The sequence below is a fragment of the Lontra canadensis genome, unplaced genomic scaffold (assembly GCF_010015895.1).
Source record: "Lontra canadensis isolate GAN:19392208 unplaced genomic scaffold, GSC_riverotter_1.0 scaffold24, whole genome shotgun sequence".
Classification (NCBI taxonomy): Eukaryota; Metazoa; Chordata; class Mammalia; order Carnivora; family Mustelidae; genus Lontra; species Lontra canadensis.
The window spans coordinates 14,686,980-14,701,387 of NW_022631018.1; the positions used below are offsets into that span (position 1 = coordinate 14,686,980).

At 39.5% G+C, this 14,408-nt stretch overlaps 1 protein-coding gene across 2 annotated transcripts in view; it reads left to right on the top strand.

The window, feature by feature from the left end:
- Positions 1 to 14,408, top strand: part of AKT3 (AKT serine/threonine kinase 3) — a 295,963-nt gene that overhangs the window by 65,764 nt on the left and 215,791 nt on the right. The gene's annotated exons all lie outside the window — the stretch shown is intronic.

Genomic DNA, 14,408 nt, shown 5'->3' on the forward strand with positions numbered 1-14,408 from the left:
TTACTAGTGAACGAAAGAACCTCTTTTTCATGTTCTAATTGAATATTTTTTTAAAAGATTTTATTTATTTAGTTGAGAGAGAGAGAGAGAGGTGAGAATACGAGTGTGGAGAGAGGAGCAGAGGAGAGGGAGAAGTAGATTCCCTGCTGAGCAGGGACCTCGGACCCCAGGATCATGACCTGACTTGAAACCAAGAGTCAGTTGCTTAACCAGCCTAGCCACACACCTGCCCTAGTTGAAAGTTCCCATGAATATCCTGTGTCTTTGTGAATTTAGATCTTCAAAACTGAGCCTGTCTTCTCTTTTGTTAACATTGATTCCCCTTCAGCGTTCCTTTACTGACAGATCGCCATGTTTCTTCAGATTGCTAGACTGGAAATGTTTCTATCTTCCTTTTCCTTTAGTCTCCTCTGCACATGCTGTTTATCTTGTCTTGGTAGTTCTTCCTTCAAAATATGTAAGCTAATTTGCATTTTATTATTATTGTTGTAGGTATTTTTTTTTCCTTCCTTTTAGGACACTTCCTAACTCCTTTTAGGTCAGCTCACTGCTCTTCTCTGTGATTCCATAAACCTCATGCGTTGTCTTGTCAAGATGATCCATGTACACGTCTCTCCCTCATTAGAATTTTATTCTAATAAAATTGTTTTCATTTTATTCATGCTTGCCTCGCAGCACGTGAGGCATTATGGTATTTATTAAAAGCTAACCGATTTGAATTGAATATCCAGTCCCCTACCTGTATTCCTACAATATCTACCGAAGGTCCTGTCTTTCCCTTGCAGTACGTCCTAAGTAAAGTAGTCTGAAGCCTTGGAGTGTCTCATGAAAGCAACAGAATGTCAACACACATCAGCCCTGTAAATTTCCATCGTAGAATTTATTTCTGTCTAAAATTATTATTTATTTTCTTTTTTATTATGGGTTTTCCCCCCTGGAAAAACCCTCTGTAGTGGTATGGACCCATGTCTGTTTTTCCCGTGTTCGTGTCCTCTTACATAACCTTCCACATAGTACGACCCTAGTCAATATTTATTGAATACGAATGGGTCCTCTCCCCTCTGCCCCGACAGAGAGCACTGCGCTTATACCTAATGCAAATGTTTTCACAGCAGTTACAAATCTCAGACTTGGAATCTTTGTTTTATTGTATCAGAACCATCTTTTTTTAATCTTATTTAAACTCAATTTAGTTAACACACAGTGTAGTACAGAATAATCTGTCTAAAACAGTACTTTTATCAATGAAAAGTCCAGTTAAACTCCTGGGCCAGACTTCAGAGAGATTCTGAGGATACAGACAGTAAGAACATCATTCCTGGCATCTAGGCATGAGGAGGTAGAAGTACTTAAGCCTCCTTGAGGAGGTCGGGGAAAGCTTCTCCAGGACCGCTGATAACTCAGGTTTCTCTCCAGCTCTGCAAGGACATAGTCCGCAGCTGCCATTTTCCTTTCTAGGAGGCAGGAGCCTGGGTCTGTGCAGGGAGAGGACCGAGAGCTGCCAGCAGGAGCCCCTGGCTTTTCCGGCAGGATTGATTTCGAATCAAACAGGACTCTTTTCTTACCCCTTTTTAAAATGTTTGGTAAAGAGGTGCCTGGGTGGCTCAGGAGGTTAAGTGGCTGTCACGGGCCCAGGTTATGATCCCAGGACCCTGGGGTCCAGCCCCACAGCCAGGTCCCCGCTCTGTGGGAAGCCTGCTTCTCCCACTGCCCCTCCCCTCCCCCATCCCCCTTCTCTCTCCCATACTCTGCGGTCTCATGCAAATAAATTAAAAATCTTAAAAAAAATTTAAGAAGTTTGGTAAAGAGAATGTTTACGAAAATTCTCTGCTTAGTCACTTTTGTTTCCTTTTTACTGATGGTAGCTTGTTAAATCTCTTTCAAATGAACATGTCTTCTTTAGGTATCCTTGTAATTTATATAAATTTTGTAATTATAGAATGTATTTATTACTGTAAGTTCTCCAGTCTCAACTTCTTATGACTCTTTAGATATTTAGAGAAAATAAAAATTTTCGGTGTTCTTTAACCTAAATGCAGCTGTGAAATGAACTATCAGTAAATGGTTTTGGACCTGAGATTAATTTTATTTTGAAAAATTAATTTAGTAAGGGTGCACCAGAAGTAAATGTATGTGTAAATGACTTTACATTATTCAGAATTCTAGGATTAGACATCTGTCTAATGAATGCTGTTCTAAATGTTGCTAAATCATTAATAGTAATTAAAAGGTTAAATGCAAGCTGAAGAAAGCTTTGAATTTTGAAATGTTTGCAATAGCTAGTAATCTGACTGATGCAGACGTTTTTGTCAAAGTTGAAAAAGTTAGAACTAATTAATTTCTTGGGAGACATATGATGAATTGTAGGTGTGATAACATATTTGAGTAACATATGGTAGTAATGGGGCACCTTTCTAATGACAGAGCAGCCGATTAAATATAGACTTTTTTGGTGTTTTTCTTTCATTACCGTTCTTTGTTACAGTGTATTTTTAAACCAGTCTTGTTTTCTAGAGGTCAGTGCTCAGGACTTAATGATTTATATTTAAATGTTAACATGAACATGTAATTCTATTCTAAGTTGGCATAAATTTTAGTGAAAGGTTTTCTTAAAACTGCAGCCAATCATTTTTTCCCTCAACGTGCACATGGCGTGCTTCTCCTAAACTCGGTGTTTGGGGAAGTAGAGTCTCCCTATATACATTGTTTAAATGCTGGTTGCCCTTGAATGAGGGCCAAGAAGAAATGTTAGGTGGTTACCTTTGCCCCGCACCACATACAGGCGTTTACTTTCAGCATTTGGCCGCACTCTTCTCTCAGAAGGATTCACTATTTGCATTTTGACTAATTTCCTTCCTTCTACTTTTACTTTCTGACTATTGCTTATTTATGACAACAGATTAAAAAAGGAATTAACCATTCTGTTATTAAAATAGTATCTAACATATTGTTAGAGGAAATCTCGAGTTAGGAATTTTGCAAATAGAGGCAATTTTAGGTCATAACGTACAGTTTTCATTTTTTAGAGGTTGGGTTTTTACCAAGTTTACGGGCTTGTAATCAGGTGTGCAAGTCCCCAGTTTTGTAAACTGTCCTTCAGAGCAGTCCACAGTGAAAAGGAGAGCTCAGGTTGCCAGTGACTCAGGGAGGGGAGGGTATTCAAGATGGAGTGGAAAAGGTAGTGAAGGCTGAGCTGTTTTCCAGATCTTCTGACATTAAAGCAAAAGCCGTATTTACATCTAAAAGGAGATAAGCTGAAAGGGAATTGATTGTAAACCTTCAAGGAGAGAGGATATGTAAATTCTAGAATTATTAAGGAGATAACTTTAATACTCCTTTGGCCTCTACTCCAGACTCTGTTCAGAATGTTACTGTAGTTTGGGATACACTTACTTTAAAAACCTGCATGCAGTCAGTGGGTCTATCTTGTCTAGAAACCTTCCAAATTGATTTACTGAACTTTTTTGATATCACCATAATTGTCTTCATTTAAATTTGAGTATCCTATGAAGAATTTTGGTATGGACATCTGTTCTATGAATTCTTTCTTGTTCTAAATCTGTTGTAAAATTTTCCTTGGTAATTGGCATACTTTTAGCCTCTGGGAATAACGACAAAGACCCCCCGAGGGGGCTGCTGGAGTGTTTTGTCCCAGGTGGGCTCTGGCCTCAAGCCTTAAGCTAAACAACGAAGGTGAACTTTCACGTCACTCACATAATTCACTAGCTTTTCATTCATTTAATAAAATTTATGAAATTTGTGAACACTCAGTCTCTAAAGATAGCAGAATTCCCTGAAATACAGCTTACCAATATGAAAAATGACTAGGGATTTATCCTAGACATATAAACTTTAAAGAATTGAATTGGTATGATTGTTACACTGATTAAAATGTCCAGAAACAAAATGCTAGTGGATAGCCTGTTTATTTACTCTTTAAAACTTATAGGAGTTTTAGTAGAGTAAAATGATTTATAAATTGATTGGTTTATTAATTATCAACAGTAATAAACTTCAAATTGGATCATTTTTCTTTATGCAAGTAATAACCATATAATTCTCTGCAGTTAGTAGGCAGTATTTAATGAAGAATAGAAAAAGATGATGATTTTTCATTCAGTAGGAAAATCTGATATTTGATTTGATTTCATAGTTGAATTATTACACTTAGAAATGGCATTTTTTTTTTTTTGCTTTCATAAGTTGTTAAAATATTTCCTGTTCAGATAAGTCTTTCTTTATGTCCTAAAGTAAGTAAATGACAGATATCAGATGTAAAAGCCAACATTAAAATTCACTATAAAATACTTGGCCCCAGTCTGGAAAGCTGGGGTTAGTGGTTCTAGCACTGTTTCTGGAACAGTGAGTGAGTGATTTTGGAAGATTAGGGGATTTCCATTTTAAATACAGTGTCAACAGTCCTTACCTTGCCATGCATAATTTGCCTCCCAGGTGTGCTCAAGTCAATGCTAACCATTCCCATATCTTAACCTTTTTTTTGAAATTACTTGAGTTTCATAGTTGTAAGTCCCTTCAAGACTTGCTAGTCTTGAAAAGAAGGGTTTGAGAGAAAGTCTGTTAATAGTCTTATTAATAGTACGGAAAACAGTCCATTTTGTGGAGCACGCTGCATTCTGTCACATAGAAACGTTTTTTGGATGCTTTCATAGCCATCTGTAGAGCGTGGATCATTGATTATACATAAGTCAGATCAAAAAGATAATTCTGACAATCTTTCCTTTCCTAAAAACCTTGTTTCTGGGGAATGATGTGTTAGGTTGAGCAAATCATTACATAGGAGTCTCAAATTTGGCAATTAAAAAATACATGGTAAGTTCATTGTTGATGATTTTATTTTAGTATTTTCTGTTGACATGAAAAATTTTGAGAACAGATGATCAGCAAGCTAGCCTGAGAATAAATGGTTATTTTTTTTGCCTCTAGGAATGAAAAATTAATTTTAATAAACATATTTTAAATCTATCCATTGCACATTGTTGAGTCACTAAATACATGCCAGAACTTCTCAGAGACTCAGTTACCAGGAAGATACTATCCCTCTTTTTCAGAAATTTGGGGGGAACTGTAGATGCTTTCATCGTTTACAGTTTCCGGGTATGCTGACAATACCCTGTTCTTTCGACTTTATGAAATTCCCCTAGCATCGTAATTTCTTTTTTTCTCTTTTAAAGATTTCTGTATTTATTTGAGAGAGAGGGAGAGAGAGAGAGAATGCCTGTGGGCAAATTGCGGGGTGGGGGGGCAGGAAGGGGCAGAGGGAGAGAGAATCTCAAGCAGGTTTCAGGGCCATTGTGGAGTCTGACGCAGGGCTTGATCGCACAATGCTGTGATCGTGACCTGAGTCGACTGAGCCACCCAGGTGCCCCACATTGTAATTGCTTTGCAAAGTTTGTGCAGGTGGTTAGACAGCGACTATATAACACAGAACTGGCCTTAGAGGACAAATACTGGATGGTCCCATCCCCCTTCTATGAAGTACTAGAGTGGTCACACTGATAACGATAGGAAGTATAGAACAGTGGCTCCGGGAGCTGGGGGAGGGAGCGATGGGGAGTTACCATTTAATGGCACGGAGTTTCAGTTTTGCAAGATGAAAGGAGCTCTGGAGAGGCTTGAGGGCCGTGGTTTGCAGAATGTGAATGCACTTGATGTCACAGTCCCAGACAAAAGAGCTAAGATACAAGACGAGATGAAAGAATGACAGATGTAAAAAAATGTGCGGCCTCATCAGCAATCAGAGAATTACAAATAAAAATCACCGTAAGACCGTCTCTATGTGCACACCATTTTGGCAGAAATGAGAAGCCTCGATAATATCGAGGTTTGGAGAGGTTGGCAGAAACCAACGCCAGAACGCCTAGAACAGTCCATCATGATCTAGTCCATGATCTAGTTGAGGGTACACGTACCTCGGACTCAGTAACTGAACCTAGAGAGAGGTGCGTGTGTTTTCACCGGGAGACCCTTGTAGGAGTGTTCAAAGTAACACCGCTTGCAAGGACACGGCACTGGGAAGAAATGGCCCTGCATAGAACAGACCAGTAAGCTGTGGTACACAGTGGCATTCCGTGCAGAACTACGCTAAACACCAGTGAACCGTGCGAGCCTAGCATCGAGTGAAAGAATGGTGCAGGCGACGCGTGAAGGGCTGTCCCGGTGCATGTGAACCTCAGACGCAGGAAGCGCCCTGGATTGTCTGGGGAGACAGAGCTAGGTGCTGAGGCGACAATAAAAACCAGGTAGGTTAACACCGTAAAAGTCAGGAGAATGTCCGTCCTTCTGGGGGAAGCATAAGAGTCTGAGAGCGGGCTGGGACGTGTGGACGGTTCCTGGGGGCTGGCACCTGCACGCTGACCGAATGCAAGTTCACTTGAAAGCCTTTCATCCTGTTCTACTGTATTTTGAAAGATGGGGCTGGCTGTTGTGGAGAAGTTAGATTGTTAACCCTCATCTAAACTGTCCTTGTCCCCCTTTTTAGTCTTTTTTTCCAGCAGTAGCCTCTGAGATCTTACTAAAACTCGAGTCGGATGACCCGGCCTCTCTGCTCAGAAACCTCTCGTAGCTTCCCACCGCACTCGGAGTAGAAAGCAGCGTCCTCGGTGCAGTCTACAAGGCTGTAGATGACGTGGGGCTCCTCATTACCCCTCTGACTTTCTCCTGGTTCCCTGCTTGTTCTTCGTGCTCTGACGGTGCAGGAGCGTGCGGGGCATGTTCCCTTCCCAAAGCCTTGCTGTTCTCTAGGTCAGGAAATCTCTCCCTGACCTTCTCTCTTCCCCGCCCCCCCAGACCCCCGCCTAACTTCCTCACATCTCTCCAGTTTTTCTTAAAATTACTTTTCAGTGATGTCGTCCTTGGCTACCTCATCTAAAACTTCAGTCCTCTCCCCATTTGGCGTTTTTCTGCTTGGCACTTAGCCAGTATTAACACACTCTACCCTCTATTTGTTTCTCTCCCATTAAGTATAAACCCCATGAGAGCAGTGGTTTTTTTCCTCCGTGTTTTCCTATCATGCTTCCCATGCCTGTCTCAGAGTCAGGGACTCGGTTTTCATTGAGTGAAGAATGAAGAAATGAACAAAATGTATTTCTAGAACCGATTAGTTGAGCGCTTTCCTTGTCAGATAAAGCTACATCAAAACACAAACAGGGAATGCAAGTGTAAAAACCTTTACATTTTATTTATTTTTAATTTATATTTTGAAATAATTTCAAACTCACAGAGAAGTTGCAAGAATAACTCTGAAACTTTTCTGTCCTGATCCATTTGAGCGTAAGATGCTCCTTACACCCGAATACTTCAGTGCGTTTTTCCGACTAAAGGAGGACATCCTCCTGTATGAGGGGACTATAACTATTAGGTCAAAAAATTGATATTGATATACATCAGTCCCTACTTTCTAATTATCAGGTCCTCTTCAGATTTTTAATGTTTAATAATGTTTTTTTCTTTTAATAATGCTTTTTGCTTGAGAAATTCTAATCCAAGATCTTGCATTGCATTCTTCAGTTGCCTTTATTCTCATTTAGCCTGGCATGGCCTCACGGTCTTTACTTCTGTGGTCTTGATGCTTTTGAAGATTATATACGGGTTATTTTGTAGAACGTCCCTCGATTTGGGGCTGTCTGATGTTTTTCTTCACTATTCGATTCAGGTGGTGCATTTTTGGTGTGATTGCAGAAGAGGTGCTGTGTCCTTGTGTCCTCTGGCGGGGGGGAGGGTGTTCAATTTCGATTTATCCCATTATTAGTGATGTTAGCTTTGATCACTTGATTCAAGTAGCGACTGCTAGTTTCCTACACTGTAACGGTACTCTTTCCCCTTTTGTTATTATTATTTTGTAAAATTGTCTTTTAAAACGTTTAGACCTACCTTTTTACCTATTCCTTTGAGTCAGGTTGCATTGTTGCCTGGTGAGATCAGAGGTTGGTAGAGGGAAGGAAGGACATTTTGAAATCTGGGGCATTTGGGGAAGTGAAGGCAGATGAAGATGGTATGGCATGAGGGAAGACGGCTGAAGACCTTGAAACTGGTAGAAATAACAGCAGGGTGTGGGAGAAAAGTTTGTATTGGGGAAGGATGTAGGAACGATGCCAAAAGTACACTTGCCCATTTCAAATACTTGATTACGGCGGAGTCTGTGCCTGGAAGGAGTGATAAAAACTTAACTTCCTCTTCCCCACCCTTCCATTCCAAGGACCTAGATTTAAGGTTGGGTTAGCTGGTACTGATTAGTACTATTTAACTGAGTTCAACAGACTTTGGATGATACCCTCAAATTTATAGTGTCCATTCTTCATAGCATTATTCTCCAAAACCATGTACTCTGAAGCTACCGGTGAGCTAAAAGGGTGCAGACCACTTACCGGCCAGGGGACTACCTACAGAGGGTTCCTGTTATTTGAAAATTTAAAGTGTAGTTAAGTTTGAAAAAAATAAAAAGTTGGAAACACTAGATCTAAGACTAGTGTGTAATTGAAATGAGGTTGTTTTAGACAATTAATTTTGGCAAGTGATTAATCCTTAATAAAGAATAATTGTTTTATCTATTTTAGGGAAAAATTAATTTAACAAACCTATTATTATGTGAAATTTAGGTAATGAACATGGGCAGTACATAATTTCCGTAACATTTATAGCATCGGCCACAAAAAAGGCTGAATTAGTATCATCAGATACAAAGAATGTTCATTTCAGAATCAGAGCTGTTCAGAAAGCATTGCTCATGGTTCCTATAATTAAGTCAACATTTCAGGGCTGCTTGAGTTGCTTGGCTGTGTCATTTTACTAGATGTACCTTCCAGGTGCTTATATGCATGGTTTTGGAGAAGTATCACTGTGTGTGTGTGTGTGTGTGTGTGTGTGTACTCTTCCCAATATTGGGTAGATTTTTTTCTTAGTTGAAAATGTTCTCTCATTCACTGATGTTTGATTTTGTACCAAAAGTAAAGAAACTTCAAGTTATATTAAGTAATAAAACTGACTCTTGCTGCCCAGCGGTAGGTAGGACTCTGCACACAGCATTAGCCCCGACCTAGCACCTGGTTGTAGAATTAGTTGGCCGGATTTCTGTAGGTACGTTGTCCGTCCACCCCATTCCCTGGAGCCAGTGGAGTTTTGGTTGAGTGGTGAACAGATAGCAAAAAAATGAAGAAAGTCACTGTAGATTATTCTTTGGACTTATTTTTTGATGAAAAGAAAGAAAATAGATTGCAACAGGTCAGAGAAAGATGACGTGTGGATGGGGTGGGCATGTTCATAGGTTAGAGGGAAGGAGTCAAAATACAGAGGGGAATTTTGAAGATTCAAGAGAGATTTAAGCATTGACATGACTAAATCTTAAAGACAGATAACAATAAAAATGGGACACAAGACTAAGCACTTGACAGGGAGGCTGCATATGTCCTCCTTTGAGGGAGAGAGAAAGAGAGGGTGTTCCAGATAAAGTGTCTGCTGCAAGTGCAGAGGTGGGAAGTTGACGTTACTTACATTCAGTTGTTCCCATGTTTTCTAGGAATTGAGCTTATTAGAGAATGGAGTTTGGGGAGACGGGTTTGAATAAGGGCAAAGAAGATGTGATACAGTTGTTTTGGGTAAATAATCATCTATCAGTTTGACTTGATAGATGGTCAAGTCAACTGGAGATGAATTAAGTAATTTCCCAGAGTTCCCAGATGAATTACAGTTGATTCATTTGGCTTAGTTTCATGATTTAATATTGCCACACTCAGAGAAGTTCCACAGAAAATGGGTTTTACAAAAGGCCTAGGGTGAAGATTGATAAAATGCATACAGTGAGGGCTTCTGGGTGGTTCAGTCAGTTAAACATCTGAGGATCCCCAGGTCCTGGGGTGGAGCCCCATGTCAGGCTCCCTGCTTAGGAGGGAGCCTGCTTCCTCCTCTCCCTCTGCTCCTCCCTGCCCTGCTCATGTTCTCTCTCGCAAATAAATACATAAAATCTTTTAAAAAATCGTGTACAGTGAAATAGAAAGTAGATGAGAAAAATACAGACCGAAGAGTCCATAGAAAATGAGAAAGTGAGCGAGTGTGGAGGGGAACTTGCAGAGTGGGAAAACGGGGAGAATGAAGGCCTGGAAATGGTGGGAAAGGAAGGAGGAGGTTCAGTAGGAATGGGGAAGTCGGGATATTAGCCTAAAGTATTAATCGTAGAGTGGCTGATTCACACACTCGTGTTTGAGCGCCTGCCATGTGCTGGGTACCGCGCGTTTGTAGTTACCGGAGACCAGAGTATCAAACGTGCACTGTTCGACGGAGTCGCCACTAGATGTCACTCTAACTCATATGGCGAGGCTGGCCTCCACACACTCTTCTCAATGCAAGGCTTTGAAAATCAGACGTGTACAAACAGGCAATCTTCAGTTTTTGCAGATTGATTCTTTACTATCTGGTTATCTTATTTGTAAAACTACATCTTGAGAGAATACCGCCTTTGAACAAAAGTAAGGCCTGAAAAGTTTATGTGATTAATACTGCTTTGTATGTTTGACTTATTTTTACTAAACTTAAGGAAGATTTTATTTATTTATTATAGAAGAGATAGAGAGAGCACGAGCAGGGAGATCAGGGACTTGAGCTGAAAGCAGTTGCTTAACCAGCTGAGCCACCCAGGCACCCTTATTTTTAACTCAGTCACATTAAATAATAGTATTCCTCCAGTGAACTTTAGCTGATTTTCTGAAATTCTACATCAAAGTTTGTGAAATTGTCTTCTTTCCTTTTTATACTGTTTTAGTTATTCATCTGCTAGATTGGTTTGGCTTTTTATAGGGACTAATGAATTTTTATAAGCATCAAAGCAGCCACTTACTTCTACGTTGTTGAGATTGTGCCACGATTGTGCCTATCTACACCATAGCTGTAAGTGTAAAGTTTTACTTTATGTGAACTTTCTGTTCTCAACTGTAAGGAAGAACATGGAATCTCCCCAACTCTTTTTAAAAAATAATTTTTTAAATCCCATTCTTGTTTTTTATCTCAACCAGATAGGATCACCAAGTATAGTTTTTCTTCTTTATCCTCATGCTCAGATAAAGGAGCTATGTTTAGGGAGCTTGTCCAACTTCCTGCCTGCCCACAAGCTTTTCCAACTTGGTTCCTTTAAAACCTCTGAACTATTTTGGACAGCTGTGCAATATAATTGTTAAGCCTGCGAAAACAGACTAACAACCATGTTGACTTCCTCAAAAACACAGATTAACAGTACCCTGGCACATTATATATTTTATAGGATCTGTGTATGTTCTCTCTTTTTAAATATATGCATGTTAGGAGTAGGGTTAGGGTTTATGTTCATTATTTCTTCATCTGACTGAGGAGAGATTCCGCTAGGACTATTGGGTCTTTATAAAACAGTTTGAAGATTGTTATGGTAGAAAAAGCATAGTGTCACTTTTTTTTTCTTGTGATATGTCCGACCATATATTCCTGTGCTTTCGGCATACCCCACTTCTCTGGTGACCCCGAGTTAGCTTGTGATTCCTTATGACCTTAAGTCATTTTTTGAGAAGCTTATATACTGTCTCAAGTAAACTGTCTTAAGTTTATCCCTTTTTGAACTTTATTGTGTCAGTGGGACACAGTTTATATTTTAAGGCGGTTTTCTGTAGCACCTCCTATGTAATATTCACCCTTTCATTTGGAAAGATACCTGTTTGCTACCATCATATAATCAGCAAATTCTAATCGGGAAAGCTCTTTGCATCAAATGGCACAAATGTGGTAAACTACAAAGAAAACAAATACATTATCTGGAATAACTAGAAATAGGCAGAAGATGCCATTGCAGCTTGCTTTGAGAACTGTACCTGTGGCTGGGGGAAAAAAGACGTACTTTCTCATTGTTTTTTAGGACCACATGTTGTTAGGTGGTATCTTGGTCTATGAATTGACGATGCCTCCCTTTAATCTTTTCATGTCTCTTGCAGAATTAAAAAAAAAATTATTTTTATTTATTTATTTTTTGCTTTTTTGGTCAAATGATCATGAAAATGTTGCATTTACTGAGGTGTAACGGATGGGATGCTCGCGAGAGAGGAGGCCGGTGAGAACTTCCAGCAGCACCATCGGAATTCTGTTTCCTCAAAATTATGTTGAGCCAGTCATTATGAATTACAGCCTCTGGGATTAAAGAAAGCGTGGAAGCGGGATGCAGAATGCTCCATAAATGAAATTCCCCTGGAAGTTATTCTGTAATTACTTTTTTATTCTTAAATTCACTTTGCCGTATAACTTTCAAAATGAAACTTCTGGCATTTTTGTTGGCACATGGAGAGAGTGAATGTTCGTTGAATTGTTTTGTTTGGAGCTTCACAGTGAAAATATTACATACTCTTCCTCAGGAATATATTCTTTTGTTGCGCTAGGAGCAGTGCGTTTATTTAGATAATAGCCATCTATACTCTCTATCTCTAATCCCCCAAGGTCTTAACCTCCATTAGGGACAACTGGAGATTTTTGTTTGCTTGGAATAGCTTCCTGGGCATGTGAAAACTCTTTTGACATCATTATTTAGGGGCGCCTATCCTCCCAGTGGAGCCACAGCCTAATACAAAACCTTTGCAGCTGGTGAGCTCCCAAAGCCCCTTTTGGTGATTGTTTATAAGCTCAGCATGGCAGCCTTCAGTTGTTTCTTTCCTCTCCTGCCCCCACCCCCCGCCCTCCTCCCAACGCCCCCCCCCCCCCCCCCCCCCGCCCCCTGCCTCACCCCCATGTTCATGTTCTTTAAGACAATAAGGCTACTCTAGAGGTAAAATACAGGGTAAAAATATCTGATGCCTTCTTTTATTCCCTATTTTTTCTGATTCTTTTCCATAAGTATATTAATACAGTTGTCACTGGAGATTTTCAAGGGAAAGGTCTTGCTACTTTGCACTCTCCTCTCCTCTATCCCTGTCTCTGTATCTCTGTCTCTGTCTCTGTGTCTTCTCTGATACCTCACTGTCTTTAATAAACTCATTTCTGTGATAAATTAAAAAAAAGCACCAACAGCAGTAAATACTCAGAGGAAATGGGACAACTCTTCTCTCTGTAGAGTATTAATTTGAGAAAGACCCAGGGTCAGATGTTCAACCTGCATTTCTGATTATGGCCTAGTTACCAAACTTTAAAGTTTCTTTATCTCTCCCTATGTTCTCTAAAATGATGGGGTACAAATAACCCAAGCGAGTGGCAATTAATGACTTATTAACTCAATGACAGCAAAAAAGTCTCTAAAGTTTTTTTTGTCGTAACTTCAACTCGCTTTATCAAATACAGGCTTGTATTGGTATTATTTAGAGGAAAAATATTACTCAGGACAAACCAGGTTTACTTCATTGGAATGTAAAGATGGAATGGTTTTTAGCTGAATAATTAAATAGGAGATGATTTCCATATTATGAAAATTTAAAACACAGCCCCCACTGAGATGATCTGAGAAGACATGGGACTCACAGGCCAAGTTAGGGATAGGTGATAAATGACTACAAAATACACAGAGAAACATGTTTGACTAGAAGTACTACGTACTTGTACATGTAGTTTTGAATTTAGTGAATAAAGTGTCCAACTAGGACTAACTGGAAATAGAAACAAAGCAGAGCAAAAAATCATCCGGTGAACCTGCGATATCTTTTCTTTGAGTCCATGTTGGGAATTCGTGTTTCTGCAGCGTGTTGATACTTGTATTAAAGTTATGTTCTACATGAGAGACTGTGGACTCCGAGAAACAAATGGAGGATTTTGGAGGGGCGTGGGGTGGGGGGTTGGGTGAGCCTGGTGGTAGGGATTAAGGAGGGCGCATATTGCGTGGAGCACTGGGTGTGGTACATAAACAATGAATCTTGGAACACTGAAAAAATAAAATTTAGAAAAAAAGTTATGTTCTAGAATCAATGCAGATTTTGCTAAATTTTTTTTGAGGGTCTACCTAACATGTTTTTTATTGAGCTGTTTAATTGACCTATAACATTAATTTCAAGTGTACATCATGCTAATTCGATATCTGTATATATTGTGAAATGATCACCATGTAAAGTGTGAAGCACTGTGTCTTAAAAACTGTCTTCGTGAAGAATACTACTGCAGATGCCCAGTTTATATAGTTCTTACATATCTTGGATTCCCTAAGTCTAACTTCAAAGGCATACTATAGGAAAACCCTTTGTGTAATAAGATTTTTGTTCCTAGTACCAGTGATTAAATGGGCGGGAGAATGGTCCAGAGGTAAGAATAATAAACTCTTAATTCAGGAGAGCTGAGTCCTAATATAATCTATTACCACTTACTTTTGTGACCTTTGGTAAGTCACTTTACCTGTTCTTATAAAATAAGATAATGATCTCTAAATCCCTAAAATCCTAAAATCTAAATGATCTCTGAAATCCCTACAT